At 39.4% G+C, this 14,091-nt stretch overlaps 1 protein-coding gene across 1 annotated transcript in view; it reads right to left on the bottom strand.

The window, feature by feature from the left end:
- Positions 1-909: 909 nt before the first annotated feature.
- Positions 910-14,091, bottom strand: part of LOC123747179 (uncharacterized) — a 105,234-nt gene continuing 92,052 nt past the window's right edge. Inside the window, exons 4-6 of the transcript XR_011224910.1 lie at positions 9,568-9,722; positions 7,969-8,099; positions 910-1,274 (exon numbers count right to left, since the gene is read on the bottom strand). The gene's annotated coding sequence lies outside the window, so the exon portion shown is untranslated. The remainder of the gene's footprint in view (positions 1,275-7,968; positions 8,100-9,567; positions 9,723-14,091) is intronic.

Consider the following 14,091-nt stretch of genomic DNA (forward strand, 5'->3'; position numbering starts at 1 on the left):
TATAATCCTATACCTATTTACAGGTAACGGTTTTCCACCCTCCTATCTTACTGCGACGTGTAGTAACCGTATAAAAGCCAGCTATTTGAGATTAGCAAAACAGTACAATCTCCAGTCAAGAATGTAGTCCTCTGTGTAGCCAGTTCTAATCCACCCAAGACGCTACAGCTTCGACACAGAGCTGGCAGCAGACTACGACCTCATCCAGCTACAACGCTCTCCCCACATACACCTCCGCGACTCTGGCCACACTCAGCTCTCTGCTCTGCTCCAGGCTTGGTCTCAACGTCTACGACACTGCTGTATCCAGGACTACTAAATAAATATGAAACTCACAAAACACTATGTATCTAATCAACCCAACAACGTAACATAAACGTACGTTACATACCCAAGACCATTTCATGTTCCTAATTTTCGGATGGGAGCATCACAGCATTTGGCCATCAGATGAGGGCACTGGAATGGTGGGGGTAGGACAAGGGAATGCTGGAGTTGAAAAAGGGACGAGGGAGTAAGGAGCGGTTCGGAGGAGGGGGGTACCGGGGAGCTGGGGAAGGTTGCTGTGGCTCAGCAACGCGTGGCCGGTTACAGCCAGTATTTCGCTGTAGTATTGAAGAATATTCTACAATAACAATTTCGGAGCTAAGCGACCTCGTGGTTGCACAGCCCATAGCAGCTGTGACTACCTGAGCAACGTTAAAAAAAACATGCATATCTTTCAGCCTGGATCGAACCGTCAACATTACGACTACGATTCTACAAGTCTGTGCATTCAGACCTCAAGCCCGCATGTTACTATTATTCTATTAACATTATTATATATATTATACTTTACCCTTTTCATGCGCGTTACTAACGTACCAAACTATTACCACAAATTCAGGCGAAGGCAAGTGATCACACTCATTATGAAACTACAGTTTATTACAAACTACAGCTTAACTGCAAGTATGGCACGGCAACCATTTCAGTGATCCCACGGTCACTGCATGGATTTTCAATTTTTTTCATGTAGACGAGTGAAGATGGAAGAACACTTTCTTCATTCAAGAACACCTTGTTTCTTGTGCCCTCAGCTTATCTTCATTTGACATTCAAAACTCTTTGGCGATGTTTGCGTTACTCACGGTGTGGTCGCGTCATCTTCAACACACTTTCGTCGACCTACTACGGAAGCACAGCCACAGTTCAAAATCCACTGGTATATGCGCTGTTCCACGCTCGGATTACATGTACCAATTAACCATGATGCTTATCTCTCCACTCCTCATCTAAAAACAAAAGATTAGGCATATTAGGTATTGTTTCCCCTTTGAACTAAGATTTTAAATCAAATCTTAACTTTTACAATGCCCTCTTCGCATTTATTATTTTACCATTCCTTAGCCTATCTAATACACAACTTACTGGACAAATACCAAACTTTAAAATATAGAAATGAGTAAAGAAATTGATTGTCTTTTACAGTCAATGATGTAACTAGATTCACGTCAGCTTTACATTTATATTTATGACAAATTTAACTTCATTTCGGTAACGTTCCCCATATATTACAAACTTATTTTATTCCCTCGAATGCAAAACTAATCAAATTGAATTATATATACAAGAAGGTACATTGGGTTTGTTAGAATACATAGCATGCTATTTACACTTGTAAGCCCGTTAGTACGCGCAGCCTTTCGGCAAGGTACTTAAAATTATCTTAGATTAAGTAGGTAAATTCTAGCGGAATTAATAACATGATTGATACATTGCAACAAAGACGAAACAAAACATAAGAGATTAGTAGGTACAGGTATATTAAACCACATTGCTATATTAAACCTGCGATTCCATTGACAGCTTGATGGGTAATTTAAACTAAGATTAATAGACACCATACAGCAAATTGAAAGCACATAATTGCTGTCTTATCACAATGGTAAAGTTTTTTCATTGGTTCTATTCTACAATGAAACAATATTCTACAATTTCTTTTCTACAAAAGAACCCAATGCAAGAGCAGAGGTGCCATAGGCACAATCAGAGAACACTGTATAAACATCAGAGGTCCGCGGTTGTTCAACGTCCTCCCAGCAAGCATAAGAAATATTGCCGGAACAACCGTGGACATTTTCAAGAGGAAACTAGATTTATTCCTCCAAGGAGTGCCGGATCAACCGGGCTGTGGTGGGTATGTGGGCCTGCGGGCCGCTCCAAGCAACAGCCTGGTGGACCAAACTCTCACAAGTCGAGCCTGGCCTCGGGCCGGGCTTGGGGAGTAGAAGAACTCCCAGAACCCTATCAACCAGGGTACATGATTAGGAGATTGGGTACCACTAGATACAGTGCAATTTTAAACCAATGTAGAAAACTATGAAAATGCAATTAGGTACTTTTTAATTTCAATATTTACTTATGATTCCCTACAACTATCTATTCCTTTATGATTCAACAATTCCCCCACAATATTTCTCTACATCAACTATATATTTCCCCTTCCTTGACCAGACCACATTTACTGCCCTCTGTAAGGACACGCCTTCTAGGCGAGTCCCTCCTATTTCTCTATTATATATACACTGCACTTTAATATCAATCCACATTAAGAACCATTCAAAACCCACTGGATATCTAATAACCATCAAATTAGATGCTCGACGATTCTGCACTATAAACATTTACAATCAAATTTAATTCTTTCGTACGTTGTATGGAAGAGAAACTTGATCCTTCAACAGCTGGAGGTCGTGTCCCCTAGAGTAACTACACACGATGGTATCAACGTCATCCACGTCTAGGGTACTCGAGCGTGTCATCTGCGAAACTATTGTATTCAGCATTCTGAACAGTCATATAAGATAAACATTCCTTATCACCATTACTATCTCAAATACACGGCCATGCACTGTTCGAAAATAAGAGACACCTTGGGAGGGAGGGGGGGGGGGGTGCCTCATGGCCCAGTTTTGAAATGGCACATACACTGAGTTATGAAAAAGCGCCAGTCCACCTTCCCGACACTGTGGGGTGTTGAAGTGTTGCGTCTAGTAAGGCTGGGTCTCATGACGTCTAATGCTCAAAGTATTAAAGCTCTGGGGTCCAGGGCAGCGGTGCTGCCCTCCCCTCCACCCCTTTGAGCAAGGGAGCAGAGTACTCTCAACCCTCTCCTATGGACATGCTAGCATCCCATTATAAGCAACTCAAGCGAGCTTCCGGTCCCTCACCGGAATTCTATAACTGGGCCGAGAATCAGTGGTTCAAAAAGTTGTGCCAAGTCCTCGAGTCTCAAAATACTATCATCTCGAGTCTTCTAAATGAGAATCTAGCGATCCGCGCTAATCTCCAACAACAACAACAAGAAATAACCCTCCTCCGGAGAATATTAGAAACTGCAAGGCTAGCCAAGACCAACTACAGCATGATTTGATTGATCTCCGTGAGGAAAACAACCTACTGATGAAACCATAAAAAAACAGGAGGAAGCTCTCAGCAAAATGACTGCATGTATCAGTACATCTTCAGCCCAACGTTCTGACTCCCAGGAAGAACAAGACCAGCAAAAGCTGCTAGACTCTGTTATAGTGTCGTCCCAAGATATACCTGTGGAACATGAAGGTGAAAACTGTGTCGAAATAGCTCTGGATCTCTTAAGACAAATTGCAGCTCATTCTAAACAAATGGATTCTTTTTGCCTACTCTGTAGGCAGCAATAACGTCACATCAGGTCAAAACCAACGGAAAATTTGCCTGAAGCTGTCTTCCCAGTTCACGAAATCCAATCTAGTCCGGACAGCTGCAACCCAACGGAAGGGATTATACATTAACGAGTGCTTGACTAGGAACAGACAGCACCTCCTCTACCGCCTGCGTCAAATCCGTCAACAAAACCCAGATGCGATTCATCAGTGCTTCGTTAGAGATGGACTGATAAGGGTGAGAAAAACCGCAGAGGGCAAAATGTTTACTATTACTAAAGAAGAGAACCTCAACGCTTTCCTCTCCCAATGTGGTCTGTCTCAGCTCATTATCACTCCCAGTGAATTAACTTAATTAACCCCCTGTCAACTAGTGGGGCTAGGTTTCCTAAGTCTCATTGTTTCATTTTCTGACTTAATTTGTAACTTACTCTTAACTAATCATTTACTGAAATTATTTAATTGAGTGCATTATAGTTCTTCAGGTCTTATTAATTATACAGTCATAACTGAACTATTTATAGTTAATAATCATTAGCTTAAATTTGCCTATGTTTATTATTCAACTTTTCTTTGATTTCATTTATTACCTAGGTTGCCTAGCCTCGCCATGCTCCCTTACTCCATTGTACCCCTGGCTTTCCCTGTATTGCAAATTGTTTCTTACAGTGTACCTGAGAGTACCTGTAAGCAATCTACCTCATTTTTAATTTTTGCTCAATTTGTTTTTGTATTGCTTAGTCTTTTTTATATTTTTGTTTTGTATTTCTATATCTTGTGTTTTGTATAGTCCATGTTTATATGTTTTTTCATTAATCTCATTTATTACCTAGGTTGCCTAGCCTAGCCATACTCCCTTACTCCATTGTACCCCTGTAAGCCCCTTTGGTGTTTGTTTTGTACAGTATTGTGTACATTTTTTTCCCTATTTTATAGCATATGTCTACCTTGTAATTTGCCTTTCTTCCCTTGTTTTTCCTGCAATCAGCTTTTTTTTATGCAGATAAGTATAGACCCTGAACTTAACCTCTTATCCACTATCTATGACAATTATCACTTTAATGATCTAAATTGCAGATATTTTGCAGCACATGATGTAAACAATGTATTAACTCATAATGACAATATCTCTAATCAATTTGAACGTTAGATCCCTAGGTAAACACTTCGATGATGTTAGTGCCTTGATTGAAGCTATTGACAACAAATTCTCTTTTATTATACTTACTGAAACTTGGTTGAAAGAGGATACTACTCGGCTCTTTAACATGCCTAACTACTCAGCAATTCACAACTGTCGTCAACTTCAGAGAGGTGGTGGCACTGCTCTTTACTACCACCAAGAACTAACATGCTTAAAAGAAATTAGAACCAGAGACTACTATGGGGAGTATATCTTCGCCAGCTTCAGAGACATGGGTGCCGAGTCTGTCCTGACTGTGGGTGCAGTTTATAGCATTCCTAACACTGATGTGTCCGAATTCAACTCAAACCTTAGAAATCTAATACTTGATAACAGACTGAACAAAAACCACCTAATTATCGCAGGGGACTTTAATATTGACCTCTGCGAGCCTGAACACCCTACTGCTGTTAGCTTCTTCAACTGTATGAATTCCTGCTTCCTCATACCCTTAATCACTAGACCTACTAGAATCACTGATAGCACTGCCACGACTCTAGATCACATCTAGACAAACATAACCTCTCCGCTTACTTCAGGTATAATCACTGATAGCACTAGACCATTACCCAACATTTCTCTTAACTAACATTAACAAACCACCTCTTCAGTCAAGAGAGATACGTTTTAGACTACACAATGAAACTGCTATAGATAACTGCTGCTGATAATGTCAACTGGGAGTCCGAGTTAGGTAACATAGTGGACATCAACCTAGCAGTGCAATCTTTTCTTCAAAAAACTCTTAGCCTTTATAATACCCACTGTCCTATGCTTACAAAACAAGTCACAACCAAACGGCTTAACAATCCCTGGCTTACAAAGGGAATACGTAAATCTATTAATAAAAAACATGACCTTGAGAAGAAGTATAGGTTAGGAATTGTCTCCAAAGAATTCTCAAAGAATCTCATTATTGCTGTCTAAGATAATTAGACGAGCCATAACTAAATACTACGAAGATAAATTTAAACAAACTTGGAGAACAATTTCACAATTATTGGGATCAAAGAAGTCTTTAAATAACAAACCGACTCTCCTGTCTAATAACGATTGTCAGCTTTCAGCCTCTGATTCTGCTATCGAGTTCAATAGGTTCTTCTCTTCCATTGGTTCATCCCTTGCAAATGATATTCCATCTTCCAGTACTGACATTAAGGACTATCTTACAGGTAACTATCCGCAGTCTCTGTACCTAAAGCCTATTAATTCCACTGACGTCAATGAGATAATCCTTTCCCTTAAAACCAAGTCTAGTGCCCTTGAGGAGATACCAACTTTAATTTACAAAAAAGCCTCCAGATCTTTAGCCCCTGCTATTGCTTTGCTCTTCAACAAGTCACTTGAACTCCAAACCTTCCCAGATATTCTAAAAAAAAAGCGAGAGTAATGCCTGTCCACAAATGTGGTGATCTCACAGATGTTAACTACAGACCTATATCTATCCTGCCAAACTTGTCAAAAAATTTGGAAAAACTAATCTATAAGCAGCTTTACTCATATCTAGCCAAACTCAATATACTTAGCCCTTGCCAGTATGGCTTCAGACCCAAAAAAGCACTAACGATGCACTTATTAGTATGCTTAACTCTATTCATACAGCTCTTGATAAAAATGAGTTCCCTGTTGGGTTGTTTGTGGACCTGCATAAAGCTTTTGATACTGTCAACCACCAAAACCTTCTTAAATTACATCATTATGGAGTCAGGACACTCCCTACAATACCTCAAATCCTACCTTACTGACAGGCTCCAATATGTTTGTGAATAATACAATTTCTCCCACCCTACCCATCAACATTGGTGTTCCCCAGGGCAGCATACTTGGCCCTCTCCTCTTTCTCATCTACATTAATGACCTTCCAAATGCCTCAACACCTCAAACCAATTCTATTTGCTGACGACACAACCTTCATTTACTCCAGTCCTGATCCCCTTGCTCTAAATGCCACAGTAAATACTGAGCTAAATAAAGTCCATCTGTGGCTAACTGCCAACAAACTCACCCTTAACATTGACAAAACCTTCTATATTCTGTTTGGCAATAAATCCTCTAATCAAATAAATCTCAAAATAAACAATACCCAAATTTGTAACAAATTAGATGGCAAATTCCTTGGCATTCTCATTGACCACAAGCTGAATTTCCAGGGACACATTCTAAACATATCAAAAAAAGTTTCAAAAACTGGGGGCATTCTTTCTAAGATCAGATATTATGTACCCCGCCCTGCCCTGGTGACGCTCTATTATTCCCTCATCTATATCTCAACTATGGTATTTGTGCTTGGGGCTCTACTACCCAAAATCATTTACGTCCTCTAATTACTCAACACAAAGCTGCTATTAGGACAATATCCAACTCTGGCCCCAGACATCACTCGGTACCCCTACTCAAATCTCTGAATATGTTAGACATTTAGTCACTGCACATTCTCTCATGTGTATTATACATATATAAAACGCTAAACTATAATGCCAATCCTGATCTCAAAAGCTTCATAGAGGGTTGTAACAGAACCCATGAGCACCACACCAGAAATAAATACAGTTTTGATATTCCTAGAGTACGACTTAAACTAGAAATGCTCTACAAATCAAGGGGCCCAGAATGTGGAATGACCTTCCCAACCATGTTAAACTGGTTGAGAGAGGTACAGTCTTTAAGTTAAAAACGAAGCTATACCTAATAAATTCCCTGTAACCTACCTTACCCTTCTATTGTCAACCAATGTCTTTAAAGAAAGAGCGCTGTTTGTCGACATTGTATTTGTGCTGCTTTTTCATCTTTGTTTTCATTTCTTATTTTCATTCTACTCATTATGCTCAATTAGTATTAAATGACAAACGTAAGTTTATCATGCCCGAAACGCTTTGCGTAAGTGGCTTTAGCCATTGTATGTACTAGCTCTACCTATAAGTCAACCAATCCTTGTAAAAATTTATTGTATGTATGTACCTTACCTAAATAAAATTGTATTGTACACCACATGATTAATTCACGAATGATAATATAATTAGTACTAGTTGGGATTTCAGTTTTATAGACTACGTAACTAAATTATTGGAGGATGAGATGTTGAAATGAACATATCACACTCGCCTGCAGGTCACAGCCTCTTCCATTACTCTGCAGTGTGGCGTTGGTTGCCCTCCATCCATGATGCTTTCAGCACAAATAGATACTTCACAATTGCTCTGTTTCGCCCACCCCGCACCTCTCCACACGCTCATCTGCATGAAATATAATGCATAATATCCATCCATTTAACCTTGACAACATTTCTTATTAAGGGCTACAACCATCTATTTATGAATACTTAGTCCAAACTCCTTACACAATTTTTTCTCCCCTGCGAAATCATTTGCTCTAATACAAATTGTTAGAGGTTGAATTATACAATTTTATATTACTTTCTGATATGTCTACCAACTTCTAACTCCGTTTAGACGAGGGAAAACTATAATACATAGCAAAACATGTCTTGCACCTCTGACGAGTGCTAATTTTCTTTTCAATGCCATCAAAGCGCAGCAATGACAATACCTTTCCCCACTCAAAACACCATGTCGGGTATACCTACAATCTGAATCTAAAGAGATTTACAATTCTTCGGGTTTCGTGATCGCGCATAATCATCCTTCCTCCCCCCCAACAGCACTTTAAAATTGGATAAAAGACTACACTCGACCCCGAGCGAGAGCGGCCAAAGCCTATCAACCTACTTATTCACTACTCTTAAGCAGCAAAGTTACCGGAAGGAACAGCACCATCCTCCTTCCAGACTAGATTTTTACACTATTTGAACAACTTTTTACACCACTTAATGTTAATTACCGTAACTCATAGTTTTCGTATTTAAAACAAAACTGATGGGGGTCCTGATATGGCTGTAGTAATGACTGGTCAAACTTCCATTGCCCAAAGTAGGCTCCAGCCCCCCTATTTCATCACCTGTGTCACCATCACCATCCAACTACGTTATTCCTGGACACTTCTATTGCTGTCGCAAATCTTCTGGCTTTATACTGTATTCGGGAGGCAAACACGTCCACTACGGGCTATCGTCATCTCGTAAATGTACTTAGTTTGACCCCTAGTGTGGGTGCAGCTTCAATATACATGACTGCGTTAAGCCCTGTACACGTGCGTGTTCAAAATTTATTAACGTTGGCACTATGTAAGGTAGGGTTCAACAGTTAACAGCCTCTCATAATGAGGCTTTCGCGGTCTTTACATGCGCTCTTAATGCCACTCATCCCGTCTATTTAATTTACCCTTTTGTTACTCGCAAACGCTATTACTTGTTATTGCACCCAGTTCTCCCTGCAACCTGGCTGATTCTCACTAAATATTTACATGTTAACGTTGGTGATATAACGCCCAACGATGACGTTGAGTCCTGTCTGATGTAGCGGTTCATTTAAAATGCTAGTGTTAAAGGACTGGTTCATTTAAAATGCTAGTGTTAAAGGACTAAGTCAACACGTTTTTGAGCCAGGTCGGACCATCAGTTCAACATGTGGGTTGCCACACTGAGCATAACCACTTTTAGTCAGGCTAAAGACTTAAATTGAAACTGGACGACCACATGATTAAAGAACCACTAATTACTTAAAATAAGGCGTTATTAGTGTATCCTAATACAATATTACTATGCCTCTAACTTTATTTCCCGTGTGCCGGATAGGCCCATCATACCTTGGTAACTCAAGTAGCACAACTGCAACATCTGCCACCAGCTTCTGCTCGGCAGGGTATGACTGGAATCATCGGTCCACCAGTGGTCCCATGACCACGTTCATATATCAGGGAGATTCTTCACACCATTACCACCTCATCGACTTTCAAGACGGCTGGGGAAAAAAATACAATACAATGTTACAAATCAATACAGTACGTAAACATTTATAAATATATTTTCGTACTGATTATGGGTCAGTACTAAAAATCTCGCTGTATATATCCACCCCAACAGGGGGTATATACGACAGCTATAAAATAATTTATTTTTGACCCTAATGTGCGTTTTGACGGTGTACAGATTGACAGTGTAACCTAGGGGTCTGTCAGCCCTAGCGACCCCAAAGGGTAACGGGGTACCAGCTCAGAGAAACAAAACGCCCTAACACTAACCTATACACCTCTACTCAGCTAATTCTAGGGTCAAAATAACGTTCCGTTGCGCCTCAATGAGCAGGTGGACTCATTAGCCAATCACGTTTCTCGTTTTCATTTGACGTCACATTGTCGCAAGCTGTACTGTCATTGGTCGGCTCGACGTAACAAGTATATGAGTGGGATTGGGTGGTTGTAGATAGGAGCTGCCTCGTATGGGCCAATAGGCCTTCTGCAGTTACCTTTGTTCTTATGTAATTGGATAACCTAGTAATTCATGAGATTTATTGTTTGAAACTCAAATATATAAACTCAAATGTATACCCAAAGTATGAGAAACATACATGTACCAAATGGATGAGAAATTATTAATTTTGCTAGAATTTACCTACTTAAAATTATCTGTTACATTAAGGACCTGCCCGAAACGCTGCGCGTACTAGTGCCTTTACAAGAGTGTAATTACTGTACTATGCTATGTATTCTCACAAACCCAATGTACCTTCTTGTATATAAATAACTAAATAAATATAATGTTTACATTACACTCACAAATGATGATTTTCGAATACTTATTATTAAATATGTAGTATTATAATTATTAAATAATAAGATTACTTATTCAAGCTGTATGTACAGTACAACACAGTACAGCATAGTACAGTACCGTAGAGTAGTTCCGTACGGTACGATACACTACAGTATACTGTACTGTATACATTACAATACAGTACAGTACCGTACAGTCAAGGGCACAGTACTGTACAGTACAATAGAGAACAGTACAGTACCGTACAGTACACTACAGTACAAGGTACAGTACCGTCGAGTTCAGGCCTCGCCACTGGAGGGGGCAGTCGTCGCCACGTCTCGCGTTCCCAGTAGTTGATAGCACTTTCTCTGTAACTAGCTGACATTCTATCTATAAGGTGTGAAGGACTGAAGAAATTGTTTATGTAATAATCTAAGATGAGGTCTGATAAAGACGTTTTGTGCCCTCTGTAATGCTTTTGCGCTACCGCTCACAGGATGAGTATGGGGTGCACAATAAACTAGCCGCATTTGCCGCCAACAATCAAACCAGTAGTTGTTGGGGGCTGCGAGGGGGAGGTGCGGCCGCTGACCGCCGTGTTAGCTGGCGGCATGGTGGCGGCTGGGAGTAGGCCGATTCGCCGTGTAGATACTATAAATAAAATAATAAATCAATAAATAAAGGTTTAGTTAGGTAAGGTACATACATAAAGAGATTTTACAAAGTTTGTTGGATTAATAGATAGAGCTAGTACATACAATGCCTAAAGCCACTATTACGCAAAGCGTTTCGGCCAGGACAAACAATAATGACTAAAGCTTAATACTAATGGGTATAAAGAATAAAATGTGTTGAGAACAAATAAAAATAGAGGTAAAAGAGGGGGGAACATGGCTGAAAAAGCAGCACAAATACAATTACAAATTATTACAGACAATTACATTCAAACAGCGTTGATTTGAAAAAAAAACAGACATGGGTTGACAACAGACGGGTAAGGTAGGTTACAGGGAATTTATTAGGTAGTGCTTCCTTTTTAACTTAAACTGGTTGAGAGAGGTACAGTCTTTAACATGGTTGGGAAGGTCATTCCACATTCTGGGCCCCTTGATTTGTAGAGCATTTCTAGTTTGATTAAGTCGTACTCTAGGAATATCAAAAATGTATTTATTTCTGGTGTGGTGCTCATGGGTTCTTTTACAACCTTCAATGAATCTTTTGAGGTCAGGATTGGCATTACAGTTCAGCGTTTTATATATGTATAATACACATGAGAGAATGTGCAGTGACTTAATATCTAACATATTCAGAGATTTGAATAGGGGTACCGAGTGATGTCTGGGGCCAGAGTTAGATATTGTCCTAATAACAGCTTTGTGTTGAGTAATTAGAGGACGTAAATGATTTTGGGTAGTAGAACCCCAAGCACAAATACCATAGTTAAGATATGGATAAATGAGGGAGTAATAGAGAGTCACCAGGGCAGGGCGGGGTACATAATATCTGATCTTAGAAAGAATGCCAACAGTTTTTTAAACTTTTTTTGATATATTGTATTTAGAATATGTCCCTGGAAATTCAGCTTGTGGTCAATGAGAACGCCAAGGAACTTGCTATCTAATTTGTTACAAATTTGGGTATTGTTTATTTTGAGATTTATTTCATTAGAGGATTTATTGCCAAACAAAATATAGAAAGTTTTGTCAATGTTAAGGGTGAGTTTGTTGGCAGTTAGCCAAAGATGGACTTTATTTAGCTCAGTATTTACTGTGGCATTTAGAGCAAGGGGGTCAGGACTGGAGTAAATGAAGGTTGTGTCGTCAGCAAATTGAATTGGTTTGAGGTGTTGGGAGGCATTTGCAAGGTCATTAATGTAGATGAGAAAGAGGAGAGGGCCAAGTATGCTGCCCTGAGGAACACCAATGTTGATGGGTAGGGTGGGGGAAATTGAATTATTCACAGAAACATACTGGAGCCTATTAGTAAGGTAAGATTTGAGGTATTGCAGGGAGTGTCCTCTGACTCCATAATGATGTAATTTAAGAAGAAGGTTTTGGTGGTTGACAGTGTCAAAAGCCTTATGCAGGTCCACAAATACCCCAACAGGGAACTCCTTTTTATCAAGAGCTGCATGAATCAAGTTATTCAAACTAACATTAGTATCACTAACATACTAACTAACTGAGTTGAGTAGTATCCTCTTTCAACCACGTTTCAGTAAGTATAATAAAAGAGAATTTGTTGTCAATAGTCAATTTCAATCAAGGCACTAACATCATCGAAGTGTTTACTTAGGGATCTAACGTTCAAGTTGATTACAGAGATATTGTGATTATGTGTTAATACATTGTTTACATCATGTGCTGTAAAATATCTGCAATTTTGATCATTGAAGTGATGATTGTCATAGATAGTGGATAAGAGGTTTAGTTCTGGGTCTATACTTGTCTGCATAAAAAGGCTGGTTGCATAAAATGTTTTTTATGCTGGTCGCATAAAAAGGCTGGTTATCTCATTAATATCAGTGGAATTTGCAGGCGTTAGGTACAGAGGTTGTGGATAGTTACCTGTAAGATAGTCCTGAACATCAGTACTGGAAGATGGAATATCATTTGCAAGGGATGACCCAATAGAAGAGAAGAACCTATTGAACTGAATAGCAGTATCAGAGGCTGTAAGCTGACCATCGTTATTGGAGAGGAGTATTGGTTTGTTAATTAAAATCTTGTTTGATCCCAATATTTGTGAAATTGTGCTCCATGTTTTCTTAATGTTGCCCTTTGTTTGGGTAAATTTATCTTCGTAGTATTTAATTTTGGCTCTTCTAATTATTTTAGATACCAATGATGAGTAATTCTTTGAAAATTCTTTGGAGAATATTCCTAACCTATACTTCTTCTCAAGGGCATGTTTTTTTATTAATGGAGTATTATTCCCTTTGTAAGCCAAGGATTGTTTAGCCTTTTAGTTGTGACTTGTTTCGTTAGCATAGGACTGTAGGTGTTATAAAGGCTGAGAGTTTTTTGAAGAAAAGATTGCACTGCTAGGTTGATGTCCCCTATGTTACCTAATTCAGACTCCAAGTTGACATTAGCAGCAGCAGCTATAAAATTGTCTATACCAGTTTCATTGTGCAGCCTAAAGCTTATCTCTCTTATCTCTAGAGGTGGTTTGTTAATGTTAGGAAAAATGTGGGGTAATGGTCTGTAGTGCTATCGGTGATTATCCCTGAAGTAAGTGGAGAGGTTATGTTGGTCCAGATGTGATCTAGAGCTGTGGCAGTACTATCAGTGATTCTAGTAGGTCTAGTGATTAAGGGTATGAGGAAGCAGGAATTCATACAGTTGAGGATGCTGGCAGCAGGAGGGTTTTGATTAATCTCTCATTAATTTACTTTACATCAATTAATCTCACTAAACAGCACCATAGACTGCCTGAGTACTCTACCCTATCTTGCAACCCTGTCAAGATAAAACTATGGCTTATCTGATTGTACGGCTGGAGAAAAACCTTCAGTAAACAAGGTCTGGTCGTCAACGTTCCTCCTTTCCTCAGGTCAAGATGGATTCCACCAC

Source organism: Procambarus clarkii, chromosome 77 (genome assembly GCF_040958095.1).
Source record: "Procambarus clarkii isolate CNS0578487 chromosome 77, FALCON_Pclarkii_2.0, whole genome shotgun sequence".
NCBI classification, from domain to species: Eukaryota; Metazoa; Arthropoda; class Malacostraca; order Decapoda; family Cambaridae; genus Procambarus; species Procambarus clarkii.